The 19,908-nt window shown below is 27.2% G+C and overlaps 1 pseudogene across 1 annotated transcript; it reads right to left on the bottom strand.

Moving 5' to 3' along the window:
- Positions 1-54: 54 nt before the first annotated feature.
- On the bottom strand, positions 55-19,048 carry LOC107168897 (uncharacterized; annotated as a pseudogene). Its single transcript, XR_016189371.1, has 10 exons — positions 18,523-19,048; positions 18,127-18,321; positions 17,573-17,644; positions 17,257-17,461; positions 15,871-16,129; positions 8,830-8,993; positions 7,484-7,576; positions 7,085-7,397; positions 6,148-6,878; positions 55-580 (listed from the first exon to the last, which is right to left on the bottom strand). The product of XR_016189371.1 is annotated as an uncharacterized LOC107168897 (transcript).
- Between the last annotated feature and the right edge of the window lie 860 nt (positions 19,049-19,908).

Here is a 19,908-nt window from a genome sequence, read left to right as displayed (position 1 = left end):
ATTAAGAAAATCAAGATGATAATTTTTGCTTATGAGTAATAATTGTTAGAAATATTACATTATAAATAGAAAATGAACAGTTTTAGAATAAAGTTTATTACATGATGTAATATTTAAAATTAATTACATTAGAGTCAAGTAAAATCCAATTTACTTATTAAATATTCCGATCTTAAATAAATTATATAAGTAATAACGTAATATCAACATAACTAATGGAATACATTTAGTAATTAAAATGTTGATACTTTTTTAGTATAGAAAAACCACCTTATCATGAAATAATAAAGTAAGATTATAATATTGAATATTCTATTATTCTATAAACATTATAGTATTCCCACTTTATTTAAAAAGTGCAATATATAATATGTAATTATAATATTTAAAATTAAAATAAATGTCCAATAAACTACTTAAAAATAAGCAAATACAACTATCATTAAAGAATTCAATTAATAACGAAACTTCATAATATCTGTAATTCCAGATGGTTCTAAAGCTCTTAACAAAATGCGTTTTTTTTATTTTCTTCTATTATTTTCTTTAGTTCTAATACTCTTGCTTTCCTTTCAGAGATCTATAAAATAAAAAATAAAATATTCTAATAAGCCACTTATATAAGGATTTTCTATTTAACGTAAGACACTCATTATTTTGGAAAGTAAATGTTTTTGAAAAAACATAATTTGCATAATATTAAGTTATCATTAAAAATAAAATAAAACAATGTTTGGAAGAAAATATGGGTTACATCCAGTGCCGGCCCAAGATGCGGGTAAACCGGGCGGTTGCCCGGGGCGCTACTTTTTTTAAGGGCGCTTTTAATATACGAATATTTTATAAATTTTAGCGTAATATTTATTCAAATTGAGTATTGACAATATTATATCTAAATGACCAAATTACCCATGACAGAATATTCTGTTATATAATTTTTTTTATAGATTTACTTCACTTTCCAGTTTTTATTATTATATTACAAATAATTAAAAAATAATATAGGTACAATAATATATAATCATTAACTCGGGAAAACCAAAAAAGTATGTGTTACAGCCTTACAGCCGATACGTCTGAGATATAAGATAGTTGCTATATTGGACTGTGTTGGTTATTATTATATTTATTAATCGTACATTTACCTATCGCCTTTTATTGTCGTTATCTGTAATAATGTTCGTATTTATGAATACGATGTACAATTATTTCTCATTTTTGTTTTGCTGGTAAAGTTGAACAGTTGTTAGTGGTGTCACCGGTATCGGTCAAAAATATGTAAGCATTTTTAAATAATAGTAGCAATTTTGAATCTACGCTTTTGTAATAATAAATTATAAACAGCGCTCATAAATTAATGCTATTTAATTTAATATATTAATTGGTAGACAAAAAATGGCACCAAAAAAAGCTAGTGGTTATCAAAATCGTAAAAGGAAACTAGAACAGCAATTACAAGTTGAAAAATATCCAAAAATTTCATCATTTTTCAAATTTAATATGAACGTACAAAACCCTAATATGACATTTAAGAGTGAATTAGAAGATCGTTCTAATGAAATAAATGATTTTAAAAATAGTTCTAGTAATGACGAAGAATGTAGTAATATTCCTAATATAGGTACTCCCGAATGATCCAAAAAATATCGATGAATCTTTTGACGTAATAACTAGTTCAAAACATTTCAATGATATAGCATATTGGCCTGAACAATTAACATCTACTGACAAAGATTATTTGATAACAACAGGACCCAAAATGTCTATTGATTATATGAAAAATTTTAATTTTCCTAAAGATAATAATAACCGTAGTTTTTCATATTCGTTATTTTTTCGAACTATAAGTAACGGAGAAAAATATCTAAGAAAATGGCTAGTGTACTCCGAAACAGTTAATGCAGTATTTTGTTTTTTTGGTAAAATATTTGATCCTACGAGTCGATCTAATTTAGCCAAAGATGGGTTAAAAGACTGGAAACATGTACACGGGTATTTAAAAACACACGAGAATTCGCCTCATCATATCAAATGTGCTAGTATGTGGTTGGAAACTAATATAAGGCTTAAAGAAAACAAATCAATCGAAGCAGGCTTACAAAAACAAATAGTTGCTGAAAGAGAACATTGGAAAAAAGTTTTAGAACGATTAATTGAAATTACAATTTTTCTTGGGAAAAATAATTTAGCATTTCGAGGTTATTCGGACAAGTTATTTACACATCATAATGGAAATTGTTTGGGTCTTGTCGAGTTGATAGGAAAATTTGATTTAGTAATAAATAAACACGTTCGTCGTGTCATGTTTCGTGAAACTCATGTACATTATTGTGGAAAAACTATTCAAAATGAAATTATTAATATAATTGGGAACTTAACACGTGACAATATACTAAGTCGAGTTCGCAAAGCTAAATATAATAGTATTATGTTAGGTTGTACTCGAGATATTAATCATGTTGAACAACTTTCTTTGACTTTGAGAATTTTTGATACCGACGAAATGTGCATTAAAGAACATTTTATAGAATTTGAACCAATATTCAACTCGTCTGGTGAAGGAATTTATGAGTCTATATTAAGTATGTTGAAAAGTTGTGAACTAGAACTAAATGACTGTAGAAGTCAGGGATATGACAATAGGGCAAACATGAAGGGCAAAAATAAAGGCGTTCAAGCACGAATATTAAGAGCAAATCCTCGAGCTTTTTTTATGCCATGTGGTTGCCATTCACTGAATTTAGTAGTCGGAGACAGTGTTTCTTGTTCTATTGAGTCAAAGAACTTTTTTGGGACGATTCAAAGAATTTATGTTTTATTCTCTGCATCTGTTGGACGTTGGCATATATTAAAAAAAAAAATGTAAAATCTTTAACTGTTAAGCCACTATGCGAAACTCGATGGGAATCTAGAATAGATTGTATTAATGCTATTAAAAATGAAATATCACAAATAATAGATGCACTGATAGAGTTAACTGAATTAAATACTGCTGACATTTAGTTATTTCTGAAGCTAATTCATTAATTCAATTTATAGAGAGATTCGATTTTTTAGTCGATATTTTATCAAAAGTTAACCTTGTTAGTAAGTTAATGCAAAGTTAAAAAATGGATATTAGGACCGCGGTTTTACTTTTGGATAATTGTACAAAGGTTTTACAAGATTATAGAATAACTGGACATACAGAAGCTATAAAATCTGTTGAAAAATTAGCTTTACAATTAAATGTTGAACCGAAATTTAGAGTCACTCGTGTAATACGTAGAAAAAAACAATTTAATTATGAATCTAGAGACGAAGCTTCAGAACCCCAAAACCCAGAATTATATTTCAAACAGAATGTATTTAATAACATATTAAACCAAGCAATATCTTCTATTTCTGAACGTTTTGAAAAAATTAAAGAATTTTATGATACTTGGGGATTTTTATACAATATAAAATAAAATAAAAGCCACGAAGATCTATTAAAATCTGTAACGAGACAAAACGGAGTGCCTCGTGTAAGTGGCGCACTCTCGTATCTCGATACCGTATTAGCCTAATATCTAGCCACTGCGCGCTCTCGCGCACATCACGTGGAATACAACGGCCGAGAGCGTACAGTATTTTCATGAGGCGCAACACAGAGGGCGCAGCCGAGCAACTGATTCCGGAAAAGGACTCAACCCGCCAGAAAAACGCTTTTCCACAAGAAACCCAGTGACTTAGCAACAAACGGTTTTCGGATTCGGCATCAACACCTTTAGATATACCGATTTACCGCCACCAAGTTCTCAAAGGCATGACGGAACTTGCCGAACACGTGAAAGTCAAAACACCATTACTGCAAATGAAGCTAATACCCACAATAGCATAAGTACGAGCTAGTAACCACTTTCGTCCCTGTCGAGATCGGTGAATGTTGTGAGCTGGACGGTAATAAACTGCTGTTATACATGGACACACTCACCAAACAACAAACAGCACTTATCCTAGCCTGCACAAACCGGACGGTAATAAACTGACGTTATACTCGGGTGTGCCACAGGCTAGTGTTCCCGAGAAGTAATTTCTAATAAGAAATAATTGTCATTCATTAAGTGGACTTCCAGAGAGGAGCAACCACAGATACCGGGGATCAGGACAGTGGATAGCTAACACCACTGAGGGTTGTCGACTTTTTCGATTTTAGTACGCTGCCAAGTACCACCCAGCACTCCAAGTGTTGCGACGTCGGGAACCGCTCAAATCAACTGCCAAACCATAAACGTGAGTTTTATGTAATAATTCCCACCCTTTTATGTAAGTCCCGATACCTTATTTTCACTGTACACTCTCTGAGTACCAAATATTTTGTTGTGAAAATTGTTAAATAATGAAACTATTGTATAATTTGATATAAAATAAAGAATACCGATTAAATACAAATTGTACGAATGTAAATCATTACAAATCGTGTAAGGATCTACATTTAAAACTTGACGATCAGAATAAAGATAAGACACAGTGCGAACCGAATGGTATAGATTTGTGTAATAAAATTGAGATTGTATGATCATTATTCTCTAAAAAAGATAGCTGTCCATTGGAAATCTTAACATTTATTTATGATAACAAATTACAAGATACCTTACCAAACTTATGGGTCGCTTTAAGAATTATGATGACAATTCCTGTAACTACTGCAAGCTGCGAGAGAAGTTTCAGCAAATTGAAGTTAATAAAAACGTACTTGAGATCAACAATGACAGAAGAACGTCTCAACAATTTAGCATTAATCAGTATAGAAAATGATATAGTTTCTAAATTAGATCTAAACGAAGCAATACAACATTTTGCTGATTTAAAATCTAGAAAAAAAATGTTTATTTAAAATAAATTATTATTAGTAATATTTAATATATTGTACACGATTAAAGAAATAATCTGAATACATATTAATTATAAAAATAATAAATTCTATCCAAAAAGTTTTGCAATTCTTTACCTATCCATAAATATAAGAATTTAAAACAAAATATGTAGGTAAGTATAAAAGTATTAAATGTACTATAGAGCATTTGATTAAGGGCGCCTTTTAAAAAATTGCCCGGGGCGTCAAAATACCTTGGGCCGGCCCTGGTTAAATCCCATTTGTGCTCTGAGGTATGTGGATAGATGCACCCAAAAGTTAAGTTAAGGTACTACCTATGCTCATACGCATACAATGTTGTTGATGTGATTCATAAAATTGATTATTTATACCTTGATAGATACTAGATTAACTAGATTAATAGATTGTATTACTTAAATAATAATTGTCAAAATACTATAGTTAAAACTTTAAACTTTGTAATTTTGTCAAAATTTTGTGTTTAAATATTCAATAGTATTCGGCTCATGAATATGACTTTAATATCAATTAGAATTGATTTATAATGATTCGTTTTTACATATGCACTACAATTTTTCAACGCATTACCATTTCATATTTGCCTGAATTTCTATTGAGGTGGAATTGAAAGTTACGAAAAATTAAACATTTACAATTTTTAGTAGTATTTGTTATTTTAAAATCCACTTTTATACACACACAACTCAAGTATAATAATAGTTAAGGACTTGTAGATTATGCAAAGTTTGAAAACAGAGTAAATAGTTTGGGCCATCAAAACAGGTTTGAACTTGAGACACTCAATACATTAACCCTACTGAAGTGCCATTGCGTCATCGAATTTTTGATACGCGTCAATAATTTTAAGATTTTTTAAATAGTAAATTCATAAATTTCTTATAAATTAAAATGGTATTTTTTATTTAAATTTTTATACTTATAAATAATTATTAATTTTTTGTGCATATTATTCCTTTTTTACTTTCTACAACTTCCATTGCCTATTTATAACTGATAAACTAATTTCTACACAATTGAAATTTTATACATTATGTAAATACTCCAAAAAACATTCAACTTTAGAAAATGAAACTATGAATGTATGCTGTCATTAAAAAAGTTAAGAATTTAAAAATTGCGATGGTAAAAATCATTAATACATATTTTTAAAAAGATTTTTTTTGATTTTAAGCGTGTAAAAAAAAATATTTTTATAAACATTAATAGTTTTTGAAATAATGAGTGTTTTACTTAAGAACTTATGAATTATGATCATCCAGTAAACTTACTTTCCTTTCAAGACTTTCAATAGTTTTGGATTTAAATTCAATGGTTGCATTAATTTTTTGTAAACTTTGATCTGTTTTGATCCCTTGACAAGCAGAACACATTTCAATATCATCTAAAGTGTCCTCAAAATAACCTATACATCTTTCATGGACAATTCCATCCATACCAAAACATTCTTCAATATCATCAATTTTTTCTAAAAGATTTTCTAACTCTTTCATTGTTGTGATAGGGTTATTATATTCGTATTTCTTCCCATAAACTTGTATAATTGGCACAAGACTATTGAAAAAAAGAATCTTTTTCACAGTTAAATCAAACATGTCTCGTTGATAAAAACCTGTTACATTTTGTGTACTAAGATGTTTAACCCTCCAAAATAAATTCGGAAGTACAATACTTTTATAAATTTCAAAAATAAATCCATTGTCTTCAGTATCATCATCAATTATTATACATTCTGAGGTATTTGAATTATTATCTGAATAAGAATCATGTAGTACCTCTGGATTTCTGGCTAATGAAATAGATTCATGTACCTCTGAATTTCTGGCCAATGAAATACATTTTGAAATTACTGGAGTCTTTATTTTGGGCAATTCAGATGAATAAGGTGTATCTGTGGTAAAAATAGGTTTAAAAAATATAGTTTTATTGTCAATAAATTCTGAACTGTTCAATTTTAATGTTGGTTCTACATCGCAAGTTGAAATGTTTTGATATGTGTCTTCTGTAACAGAAGTATACTTCTTATTTTCATTTATACATAAATACATTTTTTCAAAAGTGGCTTTTGATTTATGCATATTACATTGAAGTATTATAAATAAATTTATGAAAAAATTATTATTTTTATTTTTAAATAATGAAAATGTTTATGAATAGGTAATTCATTAGAAACATTTTAACCTATATTTATAAGAATATTTTACAAACCTGGTACATTGTTTCTGATTTTCTTTGATAACTGTTTATCAGCTTCATTGGCTTTTGGTCTTTTTAATTTACCTCCATATGTTCTCAATTCTAGCATAGTATTAGATTTTGGCATAATATTAGATGATGATGATGGCATAGCATCAATTGGTACCGGCAAAGAATCAGGTGATAATGATTTTACTTTTTCATTCAAACCATTTACCAATAATTCGGGTTTGAGTATGTCCTGAGGTCTGAAATGTCTTTCACATACAATACTGTTTACAGTCAACTGTAAACCTAAAATTGAGCTCCACTTATTTACACAATCCTACAAAATATACAATACAATCTTCAATGAACAGACAAAACAAAAGTTATTTCGAAACAATATTAATGAATGATTAAAAAAAATACTTTTGTTGGTGCGAAAAGGGAAATATCTTCAACCTCTTTATACGTTTCAGTATTAGTTATACATCCTGGTACAGAACAATAAGCTTCAAAATCCTAAATTTATAAAATAAATTACATTTACCTATGCATGAATATACATATATATATTATGTAACATTAAAATAAGAAATCGTTGATCTAATTGAACAAAGACTAATTTTGTTCACAAAAGTATTTAATTATACTTAATATACTATATAATGCTAACCAATACTTGATAATAGTTTAAACTATATTTTTTATAAACTTTGATAAATAGTTATTTTAAGTTTGACAAAAATGTACATTTAAATGAAAAATAATGTTGAAGTTGCTCTGCTGAACCCTCATTATTGAGTAAGTGACAAATATGTTTGTTAAATTCTAATTTAATTATAAATCATTAAATACAAAAACGATTTTATGGAAGTAAAAAAGACAGTCTGCCTTCTTATGTTACGAAGTAGTTTAATTAATAATACAGAGGGCGTGAAAAAGGTAGGCTATAACTTTCAACTTATCTAAATATTTTTATAATGTTATTGTAGTAGTAAAATATAATTTATTATATCTCAGATGGTTTTTACCTCACAAATAATATTTTTGATTTCCAAGAAAATAACTTACATTGTATTCTTCATTTAAAAAGATAATTATGTTAATATCTAAACTTAAAATATCTAAAGATAACATTTTGATTATTTATTTATAGATTTTTGGGTTTTAGCAAGAACAATGAGGAATTTTATACTAAATGTTCGAGCATTAACAATAAAAATTGAATAGCTTATAAACTTAATAAATGTTACACTCTACAAAATTAATTTACACAATTTTTGCCATTCAAACAAATTGTATTAAAGTTGAAACTGAAAGCAAGTATAAAAAAATATTGTAGATACCTAAATGTTTTTAAGAATTATAAGTTGCTATGAAAACAACTTAAATGTGTTCTTGTAATAATTTGACAGAAATTTGCAAAAGACCGAGTAATATATATATATATATATTATTGCTTAGCACACAATTTAAAAACTAACATCTAATGCATAACAGGTTATTAATTATGTTGCATACATTAAAGTTTTTCTTAATTTTAAACAAAAACGAAATATTTCTGAGAAGATCATATAAATATTTTATAAGACAAAAAACACCTAGGAATAAACTACTTAAATGAAGTGGCTCAAGATAGAGAGAAATGGGTGGAAGTTTGTTTCACAGCTATAGGCCTTCAAAGCTGATAAAATAAAATAAGAATAAAAAAAATGTATTATTCTTATAATTAAATATGATATTATTAATGTAAAGTTAATTATACTTTAAACCTTAGCGTAACGAGTAGTCGAGTCAATATAAACCAATAAGGGAGTTTGATTAGATTCCACATTTGCAATATAATTTGAGGATGAACAAGATGGTTTATTTGCATGAATAAGCCCACTATTGACACGTAAACTTGATGATAAAATATTTCTTGTATCCATCACATCTGTTAAAATTATACATCATGTTTTAGAAATTAAACTAACATTTATTTTCATTTTTTCACAGTTATTTCTAAGGATGAGCCAATACTTGAACCGAGGCCTATATCGGTGGTATCGGTTTTATCCTATTTATTTATCCTATTATTCTATGGTTACATTATTGACTGGGAACTACCTTTCTGTCAGTTCATAAGAGTGGATAACTACGATTTAAAAGAGTAGAACAGTTCAAATATCTACGTTCTATTTTGACCGAAAAAAATAATGTAGCAAACGAGGTAGCAGCAAGAATTCAAGCCGGGAATAGATGCTATTATGGACTGACTAAGGTACTAAGCTCACGAACAGTATCGCGAAGAATGAAGGAACGATTATATACGTCCTTAATACGACCGGTTGTATTGTATGGATCGGAAACATAGCCAATTAGAAAAATGGACGAGCATAGGCTCATGGTCTTTGAAAGAAAAGTGTTGCGGAAAATATATGGCCCGGTCAAAGACGAAATAACTGGGGAGTGGAGACGAAGAAAGAACATAGAGCTGGAAATACTGTATGGTAGTGCGGGCATATTGGAGGTCATCAGAAGCAGAAGACTACGGTGGGCTGGCCCTTGGAGGAGCCAAAATCCACTTTTACATGCAGTGATTGAACAAAACCCTGTAGGTAAAAGGCCTCTGGGAAGATGTTGTAAAGAAGGACGTTGAGCAGTTGGGAGGTTGTTCCAATTGGAGAAATCTAGCTTTGGATAGAGAAGGATGGAAACTTGGTTGTGAGACGGGATGGTCTTAGAGGCCCAATAAACCCCTAAAAAAAAAAATATATTATTGACTGATGAATTGGAACAAAATATGCACTTTACCACGCCCTACACGAATTTCTAATTTTTTTTTAAAAAGACGTGTTTTTCAACGCTGATTTTGAAATTGTTTGGATTTTTGTTCGGAAACCATTATTTTGGAAGTTATAGTCTTCCAAAGTTTGCGATTCTACGTTAATACGCATACGCTCAACACCAATTGCGCTCAATTTTAATTGGACTACGTTCTACATTTATATCAATATCGCTATTTTATAACTATCTCATTATTACTAAATTGTTAATTAAATTATCTTTATGAAAATAAAATAAGCTTTATTAAGTTATTTTGCAATTATCAACAAGTAGACAGGCTAATAACTATATTGTACCTTGTCAGTTTAAGTAATATAAGTATATAGTGGCACTCTTCGCCTGCCGGCTCCGGTTGGAGCTAGATGGGGGCTCGGACCCCAAACCCCCCGGGACTTAAATAGCTAACCAGTTGGGGGGACCCCTTCGGGGTCGCGGGGGGAGGTACCTGCCCTACGGGTAGACGAATGACCTAACAAGCAAACTGAACCTTGTTAGTTAAAGTAACACACAAATGGCTCCGGTCTTCAAACTAAAGGAATCCACCTTCGTCTGCCGGCTACAGTCGTCAAAACCTAGAGTTGCTCTGCAAGTATATAGTATATAGTGTGGCGCGGATGTGTATAAACGTAAAATCGCAAACTTTGGAGGGCTATAACTTCCAAAATAATGGTTTCCGCAAAAAAATTCAAAAAATTCCTAAATCAGTATAAAAACCACGCCTTTAAAATTTTTTTTTTGAAATTCGTGAGGGGCGTGGTAAAGTGCATTTTAGCCGATAAATTATTATATATATATAAGTATATGTATGACGTGTGTGTGTGTGGTGTGATAAAAGGCTTTGATAATGTCATTGAAAAAAACTAAGAATAGCATGATGTATATTTTAAATTTTAATCAATACTATAAGCTATATATAAAGTATAAGAGTAATATATTATTTCATTATTACGCTATGGTTGTATGATACTATGATACCATGAACTAAGATATTATAATTGTATACGCATGCCATAGATACGTGGTAAAACTTCTTTTGTGATAAATTAAATATCAGAAAAATAGAAAAATAAATAAATATTTTCTGATTCTGAGATTCTGGTTCACTTAGCTGTTATAGGTACTAGTAGCAATCATTTTATTATTTTATTTTAGATTCTGAACGAAGTGATGAACGTATTGATTTTACAATGTGTGTTTTTTTTTTTTTTCTGTGTCTGTGTACTGCATAACTTGTCGAAATAATGCTTCAATTTCAAACTTTGGGAGTGGTTTCCGATGTAAAAGTAAATATCCTTGGTGCATTATAGAGGTCAAAAGTAAACATTTTCCAACAGTTTTCAAAAAAATCGATTTTTTTTTTATATGGTTGTAATTCAAAAACTAATCACTGTAAATACTTGAAATTTTCACCAAATGTTTATGGTAGTGCTATCTATATACAGTTTAATTTTCAAATTTTTTTTTACTTTTTTGAGTTATTTATAGGCCACTGAAATTTTCAATTTTTTTTTAGAATTTTTTTTAAAGTGCCGGTAAAAAAATGTTGGAAAACCAAAAAAACTTGAAAATTTAATACAAGGTTCCTTATGAGTTGTTCTTATTTTAGCTAAAAAAAATTAATAATCGTTAGTCACAATTTTTTTTTATAAGCGTTTATAGTTTAAATTTTTACGAAATCTGTCGAAAACGCGAAAATTTGCAAGTAATTTTGAAGTTAAAAAATCATAAAATTTTTTGTGTTAATAACTAAGGATTAAAAATACAACACTAAGTTTTCTATTAGTTTTCCTTCAAGTAGCTATAGAGAAAACTCGAAACATCATTATAGGAAAAATTTTAAGTGCGTTTGAATTTTAAATTTTTATGAAATAGCGTAACGATAACGATTTATCCTCAAATGATTTTAAATATTTGTAATTATTCAAAAAGTATAAGTCGTAAATACTTAAAAATTTCACAAATTATTTAGATTGGAATTTTCTTTATATGATTTAATTTTCAAATCTTTTAACTTGTTTTGAGATATTTATAGACAACTGAAATTTTCAATTTTTCTGAAAATATATACAAATTTTTTTTATAAGCATTTACAGTTCAAATTTTGACTAAATACATAAAAATTACGGCAATGTTCAAATTATCTTAGATAGAAATTCATAAAAGTTTTTCTTTTTAATTCTAAGATTTGAGAATTTAATACAAGGCTCATAATATATTTTTACAATAGCAGTTGAAAAATAAAAGAAATGCATAACCACAATTTTTTTTACATGCGTTCAAATTTTAATTTTGACAACATACGTAAAAATCACGGAAATTCGCAAATTATTTTAAGCTAGAAATTCATAAAAAAATTTCTTTTTAAATCTAAGATTTTAAAATTTTTAATAATCTATAATATATCCTAGACAGATAAACCGTCTCCGTTCAGAATCGTTTTTCGTATACAATGATACCTATTATTGCATTCAAATTTAACCTACCTTCGTCAGAGGTCCACCCCACCCCCAATGTTCAGCAGAACGATACCCACTTACCCGCTTTTTTATGTTTATAGTACCTAACTTCACGTCTTCGCCTTTTTAGTTTTTCCTTTATTTTACTATTAAATTAGAAAACTAGATAGCAGGTACTATAATCGAGAAATATTTATTTATTTATTAATGAATATAGTACTACACGTCTACACTACTACAGTGCTATACCTACTACTATGGATCATTTTATTATTAGAAAACGAACAGCGGAGGATGATGGAAATATTGAGAAATGTACTAAATTTCCAAACAAAAGTAATTATTATTCATTTTTAATTTTTATAATATACATATTATATTGAGTATTATCATCAGTATTTTTAAAATTTATTATTATTTGTATTTAACTTTGAATCATACAAAATAATAAATATTATAAATTGATGATAGGTATTAGTGGTATTATACTATAAAATATAAAATAACAATAATACAATAATACGTAATATGATATTGAAAGTTTGATTTTTATTATTTTTTAAGTAAACGTCAATGCTACTTGGAAAATAATAAATATGTATAAATGTGTATATAAATAATACAATAAATTTTTCATAATTATTTTGATTTGCATTTCATATGATGATAAAATATAAACTTCAGTATAAGCCTATGATTACCTATTATATTTTTTTATTATTATATTTTGGTTAAATAAGTATGAACAAACTTGATTAAGCAAATTAACAGGATACGAGTAGATAGGTATTCAAATAAAAAATTTTTTTTACCTACGGTTTATGTATAAATTCGTATTGTATTATTTATAAGTACAATAACTATATTATTATTGTTAAATGTAAATATTTACTATTTAGTAACAATTTTTAATTTGAATTACCAATCAACTTTTTATTATTTTAAATTTATTTTAACATAGGTAGTTTAATTATTTTAACTTTTCAACAGTTAATGTTACTCAAATAGAAGAAGTGAAAAGAAATGTTTCTGTAATTAGTAGTACTGAAATACCTAATAATAATTAGAAACAAAATTAAATGGGATCCTTGTTATGAAAAAGTAAAAAATGAAAAAGGTCATACCATGATTAGATATTCCATTCATGTAACATAAATCTACTGTTTTATTGCATACCAAACAAAAAAATCATTTGCCACCTATTTGTACTGAGTTAGGTACAATTCCAAGAGATGAAATTTTAATTAATCATTTAGCTTCTATTGAACATAAAGAATGTATAAAAGTAGAAAATGTGAAAAATTTATCAGTATCAGAAGTTAATATTAATGCACCTTTAAAATAAACTTGTTTTAAAACATAATGAAACATTAGCTCTAAAAATTGAAAATGTATGATTGAATAGTATTTAATGAAGCTAAAAGAGGTACTCTCAGTGCTTGGTCTTGGCCATCAAGAGAAGTTGTGCAAATTAAAAAAAGTCAATTAAATTTTTTAGAACCCCTTAAAAAAATTGATATTAAAGAAGATGATTTACAATGCATTAATTCAACTACACATAATTAATTAATTAACTCAATAGTTGAAACAGACAAACCTTTATTAATGAATAAGCTGAAGACAGCACTAGCTATATCTCTCAGAGTTGATGGTTCTGTTGATAGAACACAGATTGACAACATTCATGTATTGGCTAAAATAATCACAACAAATGGAGATTCTGAACTAGTATTTATAGGTTTTAAAGAGCCTATTCAAAAAGGAGTGATTGGATATTATGAAGTAGTTAAATCTTTAATACAAGATTTAATGCAATTTGAAGATTTTTTTATCCAATTTGTCTTCAACTGCAACGGATGGTGCAAGTGTTAATATTGGACAAAAAAATTGATGGGCATTATTAGATTCAAATAGATATTCAAATAATATTCAAGGACCATTACTAAAAATGTGGTGTGCTGTGCATAAAAGTGCCTTAGCATGGGGACAACTGACATCTAATGTAATTGAAGTGCATAAACTTATTGTTGCATGTTTAGGCTATATCTTCATACTTCCATCAATCTGGTTTCAGAACCAAAGAATTAAAAGATATAGCAAATAATGAAGGTATGAATTTTCACAGTAGCCAAAATATTTTGAAGTGAGGTGGACTGAATTTACATACAACTTACTTCTAGGAATTCTAAAAAATTGGCGTATTTTAAATAAATATTTTTTTTTTTAAAGAAATTCGAAGATAATGATGTTAGATCAGAAGGATTTTATAAAATATTGACAGATTATGACAAGATGATGTTGCTTTGCTTTTTAACAAACCTTGGTTATTTTTATAGTAGATTTCAAAAGAAAATTCAAACGGATGATGTATTAATATTTGATATAGAAATAAGAAAAAAACACAATTGTCCAAATGATTGAAAATTTAAAAGTAAGTCTGTTATTGGGTGGATGGGAGTATGTGTTCAAGAAAAACATAATTGTAACTCATAATCCAGAAATTGAAAAAAATATCATTAAACTTCATAACATTGAATTATTTAATAAAAGTCAACAATCAAGAAAAAAGAAACATAATTTATATGTAGGTATCAGATAAACATTTGTTCTTGCAAATACAAAATTATGCAATTTAACATACTCGTATTATTGTTAATTACCTCAACAATTCGTCTTTATTCATCTGAATGGCTTCCATTGAAAGTTTTAGAAAAAGTAAGTGATGAAGAACTTAAAGAAGCACATCTAGTAATCTGTCCTGATTTTGAATTGGGTGATTTTATTGCGTCTTATAAAAAATCTGCTGGGATACTATGTATAAAAGATAAACAATTGTCTAAAATCGTTATTATCTAATGATTCATGGAAATCTCTTAGTACTGCTGTGGTAAATAATTTTAATATATTACTATTTTTAATTTTAATTTTTTACTAATTAATGTGTATAGAAATTACTATTAATTTTATATTTTTTCATGGGCTCGCATTCTATCTGCTAAACCACATTCGGCAAATGTTGAAAGATTAATTTCTTACTACAACTTATTAAAAACTGCAACAAGATCTTCTCTATCTCCTTCAGCAGTGGTGGTCAAACTACTGGCCCGCAAAAGAAGTATAATATTTTACATTTACGTAAAAAAAATAATTAAAAATACAGTATACATTCTTCATATTTAATAATTAATAGTTAATAAATTACAGATTGTCAATTGTCATTTAACACTATTAAAAATATATATATTAATGTTAATTAAACGGTTTTGTGGTCATGAACTGATGTTTTTAACACATGGGCTTGTTTTGTTCTAATTTATTAATAAAATATTTGTTTTTTTTATTGAAGGATAAAACCTCGGGATAAAACATTTATTATATTGTTCATTTTTGTTTTTAAAAGAAATAGTTTAAAGATTACCTAATTTAAAATAAAACCTTATACATACCTAAACTATATTAATAGAATGCTAATTAATAATTTAAAAACATAATACAAAATAAAATAAACATTATTAATTTTTTTCTTACCATTATCTAAAAATAATGTCGGAACAGCTTTAGGTCTCAATCTGTTCCTTTTTTTTGAATTTGTGAAGCAATCATTTTCAAAATGAACACTACATACTCTTACACTATTTTTAGTAGGATCAAAATTTAATCCACAATTTTCTATCCACTTTTTTCTTAAAGTAAAATCACTTGGAAATCCAAAGAGACTAAGATGTTCTGAATGTCTGTTGAAGCAATTTTTAACGGAACATCGTAATCCATTTCCCAAAGTGAAGTCCTTTAAAATTAAAACATAATATAACCATTTATAAAAATAAATGTTTATATTAGAGAAAATTTATAACTGAATATAAAATTCAGAGTCTATATATTAGGTATTAAATTAGATACATTAATGATTAAATGAGCCTAAACAAAATATCATCAAATATCAATACATGACACTAATAAATTTAATTATGAACATTTACTTAGAGGTTGGGTCAAAATGTATTTTTATTTGAAAAAGAATTACTGTATTTAAAATATTTCTGAAATGAAGTTCTTAATCTATCTTATTTTACAGGATACAGGTTTTCCATAAGTTTTTTTTTAAGGAAAAAATTCTACAACTACCAGTAATCAACTACATGCTTACATTTATAAAGTAAAACTAACATTTAAATTCAATGTTAAAAATTGTACCAAATTGATGAGGAAGTAACCAAAAAAAATATAGATTAGCAATTACAAACATTTTTGTGTCAAACAGAAAAATAATGAATAATAATAATTATCAATCCAAAAAATATTTTTTTTTTTTAAATTATTAATTATAAAATTTTTCAGCAAATATTGTGCTATTACTATTTTTTTTTTTTTTACAATTTATGGTTTATAAATTAAAAATAAGTTTTAAATACATCTTGACTATCAATTTATTATATAATTTATCAAAACTACGTTATTTTTTTTTTTTACTATTTACAATAAATCATAAAAATTCAATACTGAGAGAATTTGCCGCTTCAAAACACTATCAGGACAGTAAATTCAAAATTGATACACTTTTGGCAAAACTGAGATGTATAACAACCAGTGGTATATTTAGATTGTGCCTTTATCCACGAAACTTATAAATAACAAAACAATTTTCAGATATTTGTGAAAAAAAATTTAATCTCCTCCCCCCCCCCCTCCTAATTAATATTATAAATTATATGTTAATTACAATTTTATATTAGTTAATTAATTATTATCAATAAACCTTAAGACACCAATTTAAAATAACATCAACTTATTTGTACTTAAACAATAATTTACAAATAAACTATGGTGCCCTTCAAAATATTTTTTAATACATTTTAGCGACTCAAAAGACATCTGAATTTAAAAAGATTAAAGACTCTTTTATAGTATTTTTACCTTAGTAGTTGTTAATACTGGTACAATATTTCTTTCAATGACTGTTTGAATATTGTCACCATCAATAAATGTAAGAATTTGTCCACCATATCGTTCAGTTTGGAGCCTTGGCATACTTTCATTAGTTGTAGTAAGTTTAATTTTTCCATATGACCTTCTTGGTAATTTATTATTATTTATAAAAGCAATTTTAATATTTTCCTCTCTATAAAATGCATATTCTATCTAATAATTTTCATCAGAATATGTCAATTTTCTAGATTTTTCAATAATTGTAATAACAAAATCTAGTTTAATAAAATTTTCATTAACTCACCTTAAAAGACTCTGTTCCATTAGTACGAGTTCATTAATATCAGTTTTTGTATTGTTATTTTGGATAATATAACTATATAAAAATAAAAATATTATTGAAAATGAAAAATTTAACGGTACTTTTGTGTTATCCCTACTACCTCTCGATGCCGTGACTAAACAATTCTGTTATCTCAATTATTATATTTCCCCGATACTACCTGCCAGACTATATAGTTCCGTCTTTTAATAAATAATACAAGTCATGAATATTGGTTTAATATTGACATGTCAAGACATTGTATTTCCAAAAAATTACATTTTTGAAAATGTAGTTTTTTTTTTATGACCATTTTTGCATTCATGGTGTTTTGGAAGTAAGCCCTCTTCTTAAAAAAAATTCAAGAAATCTTTTTCACTGTTCAATAAATTCCAAAGATCCATACTAACAGATAATCGTGTGAACTGACATTAGTCACATCATCAGTGGGGTAGTCAAAATAACAGAATTGAAACTCACGGTAGTATGAATAACAGAAAAGTACCAATTTAACTATAAAGATCAAAAGTCATTACTTAGAAAGAACATCATTTGCATCACAATTTTTATCATAAGGTTGGGGAATAGTATTTGGTAATAAATATCGCTTCTTTCCAGGTCTATAGTTTTCATCTAAAAAATGATCACTACATATCCGTTGCCAATCATAACAATGATCGAATCCCAAAACTTTAAGCCATATTCTTCTTAATTGTTCATTTTTAGGAAAACTATATCAAAGCAAACATCAATCATTACAATAACAACTAATATATTCAAGTAGTAAAAAATGAACAAAACATAGAAATCCACTAAGTAAACCAGTTTAAAATTGTCCATGAATCATTTCTATCATATGGCATTAAACTCTAGATATATTTTGTTTCACATCAGTATGAGCGAACAAATTTCTAGAAACAATAGATAGTTACCCATGATAAAGAACTTCAGGACGAGTGTCCCTAGTCCACGTAGTAGAATTACCGCACACTACACACTTATGCATTTTTTAAATGTAGTGTTAATAAATAATGAAAAACTGAACCGATGGACTTTGTCAGCATTGATCACTTGGTCTTGGAATGAATACGACACATGTATTCTGATGCTCGTGTTTTGAAGTTTTTTTATAGATGACGTAGTATTTAATCTATTCGTCTATAAAATAGTTAGGTAGTTGGATCTCTTGTTATAACATTTTTAAAAGTATAGTATGCTTTCAGAATACATACGTCGTGTGTTTACGGTAACATCACCAAGCACTGTACAATGTATGTATATGAATGGAATCAATAAAAATAAAATGTTTAAACTAATTTTATGTGATACTATATTTTGTATCAATAAAAAAAGAGTTTAAATATCGCAAAGTAATTATGTATTAATTAGTCAACACGCTAAAATTAAAAAAAATATTCTGCACGACGTACAACAACTTTGAAAACAAAAGACGATGGGCCAGTGATAAGCGGTGCTCCTGTCTTTGATTATTACAGATATAGATAATAAACTAGATTGCTAATTAGTGATATTATGTGAAGTTATTATCCGCCATTTATAGTGGGTTAAATGCATGCCGAAATCCCACCAAAATTTGAATTCTTGTTTAAAATATTTTAAATGTATTTTATTTTTTTATGTCATTGATATTGATTTTTGTAATTTTGTCACAATAAGTTATGATTGTATATTTTTAAAAATACGTTTTTTTGAATAAAATATTTATGTAATATAAATTCTTTAGATGTATGATTTAAAATTTTAAACAATGAAAGAATTAATTGTTAAAACTAGTCTGTTGTTCTTTAACATTTTATATAAAAGGTATATTATTATTAATTACCTATATAAAATTATATAATATATATATTATTTATACAATAAAACTATTATTACTTGTTATTTGTTTACACTTTTTTTTATAGAAAATAGTTGTGGAGTTTAACCACTGTACCTAATATATGTTAACTCCTGTACAGACCTGTCTATACTCTATAGTCTATACTATCTAACAGACATGCAAGACCTCACACAATTAAATTAATCAACCTAATTGCACACACATATTTAAATATAAGAATACACTCTTATAGCAAAATATTAACTTCTTCAATAATGAAGGTGACTAGAAAAGAAAAAAGCTTCATAAAACTATTTTATTTTACAACATGTAAAGGTATTTATGCTTTTATATTAAGCATGTAATATTATTTTAATTTGTCAAAATACCTATACACCTGCTACAATCTATACTACCTAGTTAAGAAACTGTTCCTTTAAATATACTTAAGTATTATTAACAAATAATAATATAATAA

This window comes from Diuraphis noxia, unplaced genomic scaffold (assembly GCF_037042655.1).
Source record: "Diuraphis noxia isolate RWA-SAM2 unplaced genomic scaffold, SU_Dnox_SAM2 contig0001, whole genome shotgun sequence".
NCBI classification, from domain to species: Eukaryota; Metazoa; Arthropoda; class Insecta; order Hemiptera; family Aphididae; genus Diuraphis; species Diuraphis noxia.
The sequence above is the reverse complement of the archived record's forward strand: the minus strand, read 5'-3'. Positions and strand labels throughout refer to the sequence as shown.